The sequence below is a fragment of the Urocitellus parryii genome, chromosome 11, assembly GCF_045843805.1.
Source record: "Urocitellus parryii isolate mUroPar1 chromosome 11, mUroPar1.hap1, whole genome shotgun sequence".
NCBI lineage: Eukaryota > Metazoa > Chordata > Mammalia > Rodentia > Sciuridae > Urocitellus > Urocitellus parryii.
The window spans coordinates 58,793,358-58,806,335 of NC_135541.1; positions in this window are offsets into that span (position 1 = coordinate 58,793,358).

The window sequence follows — 12,978 nt, forward strand, 5'->3', positions numbered from 1 at the left end:
TTTTCTATCACGCATTAAAATGCTACACCATCATCAAACAGAGTTACAATGTTTTGCATTACTCTGTCATTAACTGTCACCATTTTTTTCTATTTTCTAAGTCTTACTTTTTTTTTTAGTCTTTGTATCTTCTGTTTTCAAGATATATTTTTTATTCTTCCTATAATGTTCATTAGGTAAATTTGGTAGAGTCCATTTGAGACCATGGCAGTAAGGCTGAGTGACATAGTGGAAATGGCACTGGCATTGTCACCAGAGTTGGACACATCTGGGTAGGAATTCTAACCCTGTTATTTACTCACTATGTCATTTTTGGTTAGTTACATACATTTTAGATGTCAGTCTTCTCATTTGTAAAATGGGGATAATAATCTCTTCCTTGTAGGGCTGGCAGGATTAAATGTGATGATATGTAATAAAGTGCAGTGTAGTGCCTAATGCCTGGTGCATGCTCAGCTGAGCGTGGTCTTTGGCAGATCAGGTAGCACTTAGAATTGTATTTCAAATAGTAGAAATAGGTTTGCACTGGTCTTCTGTGCTCTTTTACTGTGTTTCTTTGTGTCTGAGGATACTTATTTACTCTCACTTGGGGTAGGAGAAGAAAGGTTTGCATCATAGAAGAAGGTTGGTTGGGGCCAAGAGGGAGCAGCAAAACGTCATGTTAACTTTATCAGAAGGCTGTGAAGCTGGGTTGTGTTGGTAAGGAAAGTCCAGGCCAAACTTGGGGAAGAAAACATGGTTGGAAGCTAAATTAAAAAGCATAATCCAAGTTGGGTTCAGTGGTGGCTCGCTTCCCAGTGGCTCAGGAGGCTGAGGCAGGAGGATTGCAAGTTCAAAGCCAATCTCAACCACTTAGTGAGGCCTGGAGCAACTTAGTGAGACCCAGTATTGTTGGAATGTGGCTCATTGGTTAAATGCTCTGGGTTCAGTCCCCAGTACAAAACAAAACAAAACAAATAAACAACCCCCCCAAAAATATAATCCAGGGCTATAGACAAAAAAATCAGTTTGTTCAAACAATATTGATTGAGATACTTCCATGTGTCAGGTAACATGCGAAATCAGTGTTCACCAAAGTGGGGGACAATACTACAGGGAATTTATTATGTACAGAGGGAGCCCCACAATTACAAGGCAGTGTAACTAAGTACTCTCATAGAGGAGCAAAGTAAGGAAAGAGTGCAGGGATTTGAGAGTTTGGAGGGTGGATGGTCACAGATGTTCATTATGAATTTCTGGAAGAGAGATGGAACACAGTGTCCAGGAAAGCCACACCTGAGCCAAGAGTGAGATGAAAAGTTTGACAGTCAAATAACCAACAGGGAGATAAATTCTGGGTCAACTGGTGAAGATGTGTCTGCATCACTTATTTCTGGTCCTTAAAGAGGGAAAGAAGCAAAGCAAGCAAGGTAATGAGGCTGGGTCTTATACACGTGTAGGATGATCTCTGGGGGGCCAATACTTGAAGAACTGGGAGCTGCTGCCTGATCACCAGAACTGAACCTTGATCTCACTTTCATGGACTGAAGCAGAAGTTATTTAAATGGTGCTAATGATCTGAAATAGTTCACATGTAACTTCTGTTGGATGTAGCTGAGAACGGGATAAGACTGGCCTATAGAATAATAAAAGTTTCTGCTGATTTTGTGAGAAGGGAAAAATGACTGTGAACTTTCATTCAGTAGAAATTTGAGTGGACTGTGTATTTGGGAACGTTTTTGAAAGTTGGATAAGTATTCTAAATCTTAACTGGGAATTTCCTCATTGGGGAATTTTTTTGGTAGTTGGGGTCAGGGGCTTCAGAGCTACAGTAAACTATTTTATAGTGTTCTCCTTGCTTAGCAATGTTTGCCTTTATAGATGTAGCATGAATGTGCCCTCCAGCTGTTGACGTACAAGAAGGTACATAACACACCAGTGGGATCTGGGGACCAGTCATTACTGCAGTTCTGGTTATTGTCATTCCATTCAATTTTTCTTTAAAACACACTCTCAGGAGACCCATCTGTGTGATTGGGGAAAGATGTAGCTGAGAAAGTATGGGATTTACTAGAAACTAGACACATTTACTATCTTTCTCTGTAGCCAGGATTTGTTGGTTTGATTTCCTAGTAAGGATTCACTTGAGGATAAGCAGTAACACTAACTGGTGTTTACATTGTGATTTCAGAATTACTGCATTACACAATTTTCTCAAGCATCATAATTCTGGGAAAGTGAGGATTTATGTAGCAAATACTTTGTTTCTTCCTATAATTTATTCCTCTATTTCCTATAGGCCGTATTCCTACATTTTATGGCCAAAACCAATTAAGTCAGTAAAAATCTGGAAAGTATTTATAAAGTAATGCAGAAAGTACTTACTAGTTTTGAATTTTCAAAATTTGTTAATGTAACTTAACAACCACTGTGGGATTTAAAAATCACCATTTTTTTTTTTTTTGGCATAGAGAACTCTGTTATCTGGTTTGTTTTAAGCTGCTAAGTTTTGGGGGTGATTTGTTATGCAACCAATAACTGAAACAGTGAATCAAATGGCATCTGGTTCCTGGTAGATAACTGGGGTCTTGTTCAAGTACTTAATCTCAGCTCAGCCTGAGAGCAAGCCAGGAGCTGCTTCTTCTTCTTCTTTTTTTTTTTTTTTAAAGAGAGAGAGAGAGAGAGAGAGAGAGAGAGAGAGAGAGAGAGAGAGAGAGAGAATTTTTAATATTTATTTTTTAGTTCTCAGCGGACACAACATCTTTGTTTTTATGTGGTGCTGAGGATCGAACCTGGGCCGCACGCATGCCAGGCGAGCGCGCTACCACTTGAGCCACATCCCCAGCCCCAGGAGCTGCTTCTTAAAAGGTGAAACTTAAGAGTTACCAACAGAGGAGGAATCCAGGGCTCTTTGCTGTGATTCTTTTATTAGGGGCTGTTAGAGACTCCATACCACATCTTCATTCAGTGCAGATACTTGGACTGACCCTGGATTTACTGGTGGAGGACCAAGTGGCAGGATGGAGTGCATCCAAACTTGGATCTTGCTTGGAGATGACTCTAGCTCTGGCCTTGTACAAAACTAGCAGCTATAGAACTGGTAGGTCCATGGGTCAGAGCAGCACAAGCAGATTCAGTATTAGTTGCCTCCAAACAATGTGCATGCTTTCCTGGGCTTATAATTTGTAACCCCACTGGCAGTTTATGGTCCTTTGTGTCCTTTTTATGTTGTTACTGTCATGTTAGGATTTGGACCTAGTTTGTAGAGTAGTGGTTAGGACTAAGGTTAGAACATATGTATCCATAAACATGAATATTTACATGAATATACATGTTAAAATGTACACAAAACATTTATAACATGTGTGGTTCTCTATAAGGAAAATTTAGTGTAAGATGCATAGCTATCATTTGGATAAAATATAGATCATACATATGCAAATGAATGTACATGAACATATATGTAAATTTATATGTGAATATATAAATGTTTATGTCAATACATATATAACTTTGCATTGAATGATATACTTTTTGTATAGAAAGTCTTCCATTTTAGGGGTTGTGTCAGGCTTAGAACAAAATTTACAGCTGGTATTGGGTTAGGGTAAGGGTAAAACACATATATCCACATATATGAATATTTGTAGAAAAATATGCATGAAAATATATACAAACACTTATATAAGTATTTGTTTTTACATACGGATTAATTTCATGTTATGGGAATTGTTACAATTGGGTCTACTCCTTGGATATGAATGTGCCAATGAGTACACATGGACATATATGCCAATTCATATGTGAAAATGTAAATGGAGATGTCTACATAGGTATGAATATTTATAAAATCATATATGAGTTTTAATAAAAATTACCTCATGGCTACTGTTAGTGTTATCATTTGGACCTAGTCAGAGGTAGGGTTAGGGTTAGGTTTAGGGTTAGAACATATATATCCATAAATAAGAATGTTTATATGAATAGACATGTCAAAATATACACAGAAACACTTAAATTATGTGTGGTTGTGTACATGGAAAAATTTAGAGTAAAATGAATAGCCATGGCTTTGATAAAATATATGGCCTGCAAAATAAGCAAATGAACAAACATGAATATATACTTAAATTACTATGTGAATATATGAATATTTATGTCAATACATGTATAAATAAGCATTAAATTATATGTTTTTGTATAGAACGGCTATCATGGTAGGGGTTGTGTCAGGCATAGAAGGAAGATTAGGGCTAGCATTAGGGTTTGGGTTAGGGTATATCCACATATATGAATTTTTATATAAAAAAGGTGAAAATATACACAAAAACATGGATAGCTATTTGTTTTTAGATGCTGATGAATTTCATAATGAGTGTGTATGCAAATGAGTGTATATGGACATATAAGTCATTTCATTTGTGAAAATGTAAATATGAGTTAAAATATGAATATTCATGTAAATATATATGAATTTAAATAAATATTGACTCATGTCTACTGTTAGTGTTAGGATTTGAACCTAGTCAGACAGTAAGATTAGGGTTAGGGTTAGGGTTAGAATACATGTATCCATAAATATGAATCTTTATATGAATAGACATGTAAAAATAGACACAGAAACACTTAAAACATATGGGGAAATTTAGGGTAAGATGCATAGCTAGTTTGGATAAAATATAGTGCATGCATAAGGAAATGAATGGATGTGAACATATATGTATATTTATATGTGAATATATAAATACTTATGTTAACACATGTATAAATATGCAATAAATTATATCCATTTTTGTATAGCAGGGGCTTCAAGGTAGGGGTTGTATAAGGCTTAGGAGCAAGTTTAGGGCTAGCATTAGGGGCAGGGTTAGGGTAAAAACATACATATTTATGTAATAAGTATTTGTCTTTATATACAGATAAATTTCATAACACATGCTTGTTTTCAGTGGGGTCTACTCATAGGGTAAGAATATGCAAATGAGTGTGTATAAACATATGCCTCTTTATATGTGAAAATGTGAATGCAGATATTAACATAAGTATGCATAGTCACATAAACATATAGGATTTTTAATAAGAATCATCCCATGGCTTCCGTTAGTTGTTAGGGTTTGGACCAAGTTAGAAGGTAGTATTAGTGTTAGGGTTAGGGTTAGAACATATATATCAATAAATATGAATATTTATATAAATATATATGGAAACCTTTAAAACGTGTGTTCCTGTGTATGAAAAAATTTAGGGTAAGTTGCAAAGCTACCATTTAGATAAAATACAGGGCATGCATATGCAAATGAATAAATATGATCTTATATGTAAATTTATAAGTGGCTATATGAATATTTATGTCAATACATGTATAAATATGCACTGAATTGTATATGTTTTAGTATGGTAGGGCGTCCATGGCAGGGCTTGGGTCATGGTTGGGAGTAAGATAAGGGCTAGCGTTAGGGTTAAGGTTGGGGTTAGAACATCCGTGTTCCCCTATATGAATTTTTGTATGAAAATATACCTTAGAGAACTCATTTATTCCCAGATTGAACCTTAACTTACTTTAGCCAAAAATGTACAAATAATCAAAATAGAGCCACTTTCTATCTTAGTGGTGTGTTCAGGTTTGAAGATAAAATGAAATAATTATGGATTTTTTCTATCTATGCTTCCCACAGATTTCTTTAAGTGCTTCTTCTATCTTGGCTATAATTTTCTATGCATTTTGTTTTAGTCAGCTTTTCCACTCTTGTGATTAAAAGAATCAAACAGAACAATCGTAGAGGAGGAAAAGTTTATTCAGGAGCTCACGGTTTCAGAGGTCTCAATCCATAGGCAGCTGGTTCCATTCCTTGGGGCTCAAAGTCAGGCTGAACTTCACAGCAGAAGAGTGTGGTGGAGGGAAGCAGCTCACATGGTGATCAGACAGCAGATGCCTCTTTCATATTCTCCTGACAGAAGTGATTCATCTTCGTTTTATTATTTATTCATCAAGATAACATTTTGTTTGGTTTCTCTTGTGAAATCCATAATCTTCTACTTTGTGCAGATTGATCTTATGTGTATCATATCCTTCTAAAGTTATGAAACTCAAAGCTGGGGTCTGTTTCTTATTGAATATTGGGCTTTCTCTGTATCAGTGAAGCACAGGAGCAGCAACAAAAAAACCTCTAAATAACAGAGGTTTCATCAAGATACAAGTATGTTTTTCTCATATAAAACTCAAAAGAAAAGCTGTCCAGTGCTGGAATAGTGCCTCTTGCTCTGAAAGTCCATAAGGATGCAAATTCCACTCTTTCCAGGTCATCATTGCCCCATCTCAGGTACTGTCCTCGGCTTCAAGGTGGCAGTATGATTGTTTCAGAAGAAAGAAAGTGGGGAGAGACGAGGATAAGGGTGCTAACAGTAGGCATCAGCTATTTCCGTAGAAAGATTCTGGAAGCTGCTCATGAGGAACTTCTATTTGTGTCCCACTTGTAGAACTTAGGCATATGCACACACCTAGCTTCAAGGGAAAATGCAGTGTTTATTTTTATTGACTCTCTTAGTCAGCTTTCTGTCACTGTGAAAAAATAGCGGTGATAATCACTTAAATGGAGGAGAGACTCATTTTGGCTCATGGTTTCTGTCTGAGGTTAATTGGCTCCATTGCTTCTGAACCTGTGGTGAGATAGAGCATCATGGCAGGGAATGCATGGTGTAGCAAAGCTGCTCAATTCAGGGTAGCAGGGACACAAAGAGAGAAAGAAGAAGTGGCCATGGTCTCAATATCCCCTTCAAGGTCATGCCCTCATGACCTAACTTCCTTCCACTAGGTTCCACCTACTAAAGGTTCCACCACCTCCTGGAAGCTGCTAATGTGGAACTTCTATTTATGTAACTCCACAGGTCAGGAACCAAGCCTTTAGCCTTTGGGGCACATATAAAATCCAACCCATAATAGCTGTCTTGTGCCAAGCTGTGGACAAAGGTGAGAACTGATATTGTGGGACAAATTTCAGTTTCTGTTATAACCTTAAAGTATCTACCATGGGCACTTATTCCAGGTTAATTCTCTTTAAAATATTTTTTTTAGTTATAGATGGATACAATATATTTATTGTTTATTTTTATGTGGTGCTGAGGATGGAACACATGGCCTCACATGTGCAAGGCAAGTGCTCTGCAACTGAGCCACAACCCCAGATCCCCAGGTTAATTAATTAATATTGCTACCTTGAAGCCAAGGACAGTAATTGAGATGGGGGGAATGGTGACCTGGAAGGAGTTGCATCCTTAAGGACTTTCAGAGCATGAGGCACTATTGGAGCACTGGACAGATTTCCTTTTGAGTTTTATATGAGAAAAACATGATGAACTTTTAGCAGGTAAATAACACTGAGCTCACACTTATTTGTTGGGTAATGGATATAGTGGGAATTTTATTTACCATATATTTGCTTGTTATCTTTAAGGGAGATGTGAAAAATAATTAAGGAACTCTTATCTTTTATCTTTTAAACTCCTCAAACTTAAGGATTGCAAGTTTTAGTAGTCAATTAATTGCTAGGAAAGGAAGACTTTTCTGTTAGACTTCTCAGCTTGTCTTTTTCATTATTTTCCCTTCTCTCACTCACCCTTCTCCACAGTGAAAAAGTCTTTACTCAGTTCTTCCTCACCAGAACTGTCCCCAAGCTTCTCTGTATCACAGGATGCCCCTGTCCTCAGCTCCTCTACAGACTCATAGCCACAAAAAACAAAAACAAAAACAAAAACAAAACAAAACAAAACAAACCTCTTAAAAGAACATGCTGGTGGCACGATCAAGTTGTTAGGTCAGCTGGTTGTTTTACATAAAAGAAGATAAAAGAACATTTATAATTTTAAGGTACTAAAAATATTGGGGCATTAAGTCTCTGCTATTGCATTTGCTCCCCAATTTCTTCTTATTGCACTCAGATCTTTGTAAATACCAGAGCCCATCCAAAAGTCCTGAGTCTGGATCTGTTTTCACCAAATGTTTCCCCTGGATCTGCAGTAGCATTCTCTGCTCCCATCTGCACCCTCCACCACACCTTCCACGCATACTGTCTACTTCTGTTTCTCCAAACTTTGAGGAAATAGTCACTCCTTTACAAAGAAAAGTCTGAGGTTTCTGCATGATCCCATCGATATTTAAAATACTCCATCAAGTCACTAAGGAGCTCATGACCAACAAATATAGAAACTTCTTGTTTTAGAATGTGGGGAATCACCCTGAAGATTAATTCTGTAAAAAGCTTGAAATAAAAAGAGATGTCTGTTGGAAGTGGCACTTAAAAAGTGTCTTATCATTTGATTTTTCGTTTGTACATGTTTCCCTCCCTTTGGACTCTACATATCATGAAGACCATAAGTAGCTGATGGATATTTTTTTTAGTTATAAAATGAAGCAAATTTGCCAATAATTGCAATAAATTAAGGCATTGATGTTGACATAAGATTTGTTGAGATTTTCACAAAAGAAATAAGCACTCTATAGGCCTGTATTCATCCATCCATCCATCCATCCATCCATTCATCTTGCAAATACTTACTGAGCACCAACCAAGTCCCCAGTACTTGGTTGGTTACTTGTATTCAGTAGATACTAGGATATGGTAGTTGGTAATATTGGTATACTGTTAGGTATAGCGAATCAGACAAAGATAGACAAAGAACCAATAACTACAAAATAAGGTAAATGCTTCTTGGGGAAGCACAGATTGCTCTTGGAGTAGTTGAGGGGGCATTTAACCTAGTTTTTATGGAGCTCTCACATACACATACCTCATATGAGCCTCTCTGAGACTTAGGCAATGAGTAGTTCAGGGATTATTCTTCTCATTTACTGATGAGATATTACATTCAGAAAGATTAACAAGACTTCAGTTCCCTAGGCTGAGCCCTAGGCTTGTGACTCCAATGCACCCAACATATTCCCTGCTGCTTTATGCAGTAGCTGGAGTGCTGAGGGTATGAGGCTTGTGGCTGTGTTGCATCTGCTCCCAGTCTTTGTGGTACCCTCATCCCAAGCTGACAACTCCCATTGGCATCGATTAATTAGTTCTTGGCATCCACTGAAGACCTGGAAGCTTTGAGAGTGTTCTGACAGGCCTGGCACTAAATGCTCTTTAACTAGCACTGGTAATCCAGTGTTCCTGCTGGGAGCAGCCTTGGCAATTAAGGAAGGGACCAGGGGATCCTTCAGTCTGACACAGAAGCTACAGAGGCTCAGCCATGAAGTCTTATTTGGAGGAGTCACAATGCAGCAGCCTGCGTAGTCTGTTTTCTTGTCCTATTAAATAAATGTCAGACAAAACATTCATTTCATTTCACTTTTAGTATTACAAAATTGAATAGAGGAATGAATACCACAGAAAATTTGCAGAATTAACATGGCAGAAAAATTTCCCTTTTTCTTCTGTCTACCCCACTGCTTGCTCTTCTCTGATTTTTCCAGAAGAACTCTTCTCTTTTCTTACAAATTTTTGAACCTGTTGAAAATTTCTTAATGCAGAACCTTCAAGGAATAAGAAACTCTGGCAAATCGAGGTGAGATAATTATTGCCTTGGTTTGTAGTGCAGTAGATAGATCAGGAGACATTGGAGTCAATCTGTGCTGTTATTTTAGTATAACAGTTAATCTGGATCATTCACTTGATTGGATAAAGAGATTCCTAAAATTAAGAGGTTTCTGAATGTGTCGATGAGGGAGTTTCCAAGAATGATTGGCAAGGGACAGCAACCAGAGAGGGAGACCCATCCTAAATGTGTACTGCATTGTCTAATAGGGGTGTGTGTGTGTGTGTGTGTGTGTGTGTGTGTGTGTGTAGGGGGCTGGATGGAAAAAAAAGGGGAAGAACAAGGAAGCCATTGCAGAGGCAAGCTCCATTCATCTTGAGAGGATGCTTCAACCGCTTCTGTGATCACCTGAGGACATCAGTCTCTATCTCCTTCATTCTTCCAAAGCCGACTCTGACCAAACTCTCCAGGTAGCTTTCCAGACCTACAGCCCTGAAATGGGACTACATTTCTGGTCCTTCTGAAGTTCCAACTTCTTGGATTAAGCAGCTACTGGTTCCTCTGGCTTTGCAGCCTGCAGATGGCCATTGTGGGACTATCCCACTTCTTTTTTGTTCCACAAAGTTGTGAAAATTTAATGAGATACTACAAGTGGAAGGGTATTTTTTCGGGTCAGGGGAAAAAATTCAAACAGAATATCTAAGCATTGCCTTCCCCTGCCCCTGGTACTGGGGATTAAACCCAGGGCCTTGAACATATTAGGTGAGCACTAAGCTACATCCCCAGTATACTTTATTATGAGACAAAGTCTCATTAAAATTGCCCAGGCCGGCCTCAAACTTCGATCTTCTTGCCTCAGTCTCCCCAGTGAGTGGGATTACAAGCACGTGTTACCATGCCCAGTGTTTGCTTATTTTGTTTCTGCTGAATTTATTTATTTATTTATTCTAATTTGTTATATATGACAGTAGAATGCATTTCAATTCATAGTATACATGTAGAACACAATTTTTCATGCCTCTGGTTGTACACAAAGTAGAGCCAAACCATTGGTGTCTTCATACATGTACTTGGGTTAATGATGTCCATCTCATTCCATCATCTTTTCTATCTCCCTGCCCCTTCCCCTTCCCTCCTTCTTCTATGCCCTATCTAAAGTTCCTCCATTCCTCCCATGTTTCCCTCCTCTCATCCCCATTATGGATCAGCATCTTAATATCAGAGAAAACATTTGGCATTTGTTTTTTGGGGATTGGCTTACTTCACTTAGCATAATATTCTCCAACTCCATCCATTTACCTGCAAATGCCATGATTTTGTTCTCTTTTAATGCTGAGTAATATTCCATTGTGTATATGTACCACAGTTTCTTTATCTATTCATCTACTGAAGGGCTTCTAGGTTGGTTTCACAATTTAGCTATTGTGAATTATGCTGCTATAAACAAAATGAAGACATGTATGAAGACATGTATGGTGTGACTTTACTTTGTGTACAACCAGAGACACGTGGCTGTTTCACTATAGTATGCTGTTTTTAAGTCCTTTGGGTATAGACCAAGGAGTGGGATAGCTGGGTCAAGTGGTGGTGGCATTTCAAGTTTTCCAAGGAATCTCAATACTGCTTTTCAGATTGGTTGCATCAATTTGCAGTCTCATCAGCAATGTGTGAGTGTGCCTTTTCCCCCACATCCTTGCCAACACTTGTTTGTATTCTTAATAGCTGCCATTCTGACTGGAGTGAGATGAAAACTTAGAGTAGTTTTGATTTGAAGATCTCTAATTGCTAGAGATGTTGAACATTTTTTCATATATTTGTTGATTGATTGTATATCATCTTGTGGGAAGTGTCTGTTCAGTTCCTTGGCCCATTTATTGATTGGGTTATTTGTTTTTTTTTTGGTGTTAAGGTTTTTGAGTCTGTTATATATCCTAGAGATTAGTGCTCTATTTGCTGTGCTTGTGGTAAAAATTTGCTCCTAAGCTGCAGGATCTCTGTTCACCTCACTGATTGTTTCTTTTGCTGAGAAGCTTTTCAATTTGAATCCATCCCATTTATTGATTCTTAATTTTATTTCTTATAGGGGTATTATTAAGGAAGTTGGGGCCTAATCTGACATGATAAAGATTTGGGCCTACTTTTTAATCTATTAGGCTCAGGGTCTCTGGTTTAATTCCTAGGTCCTTGATCTATTTTGAGTTGAGTTTTGTATATAGTGAGAGATAGGGGCTTAATTTCATTTTGTTGCATCTAGATTTCCAGTTTTCCTAGCACCATTTGTTGAAGAGGTCATCCTTTCTCCAATATATGTTTTTGGCACCTTTTTTCTGGAATGAGATAACTGTATTCATGTGGGTTTGTATCTGTGTCCTCTATTCTGTATTATTGGTCCACAAATCTATTTTGGTGCCAATACCATGCCATTTTTGTTACTATTACTCTTTAGTATAGTTTAAGGTCTGGTATAATGATGCTACCTGATCCACTCTTCTTGCTAAGGATTGCTTTAGCTATTCTGGGTCTCTTATTTTTCCAGATAATTTCATGACTGCTTTTTCTATTTCTATGAGGAATGTCATTGGGATTTTTATTGGAATTGCATTAAATCTGTGTAGTGCTTTTGATAGTATGGTCATTTTGACAATTTTAATTCTGCCTATCCAAGGACAAGTTAGATCTTTCCATCTTCTAAGGTCTTTTTTAGTTTCTTTCTTTAGCATTCTGTAGTTTTCATTGTAGAGGTTTTTAACCTCTTTTGTTAAGTTGATTTCCAAGTATGTTTTTTTTTTGAGGCTATTGTAAATGGGATACTTTTTCTAGTTTCTCTTTCCGAGGATTTGTCACTGATATACAGAAAAGTCTTTGATTTAAGGGTGTTGACTTTATATCATGCTACTTTGCTAAATTCATTTATTAGTTCTAAAAGTTTTCTGGTGGAATTTTTTGGATCCTCTAGGTATAGAATCATATTGTTGGCAAATAGTGCTAATTTGAGTTCTTTTCCTATCTGTGTCCCTTTAATTTCTTTCATTTGTCTAATTGCTCTGACTAGAGTTTCAAGAACTATGTGAAATAGAAGTGGTGAAAGAGGGCATCCCTGTCTTGTTCCAGTTTTTAGAGGGAATGCTTTTAATTTCTTTTCTTGTGCCATGAAGAATGATGTTGGCCTGGGGCTTAGCATAAATAGGTTTTACAAAGTTGAGATATGTTCCTGTTATCCCTAGTTTTTCTAGTGTTTTGAACATGAAGGGGTGCTGTATTTTGTCGAATGCTTTTTCTGCATGTATTGAGATGATCATATATATGATTCTTATCTTTAAGTCCATTTATGTGATGAATTACATTTATTAATTTCTGTATATTGAACCAAGCTTGCATCCCTGGATGAACCCCACTTGATCATGGTGCACTATCTTTTTGATATCTTTTTGTATTCGATTTTCTGGAATTTTTATTGAGAATTTTTGCATCTATGTTCAT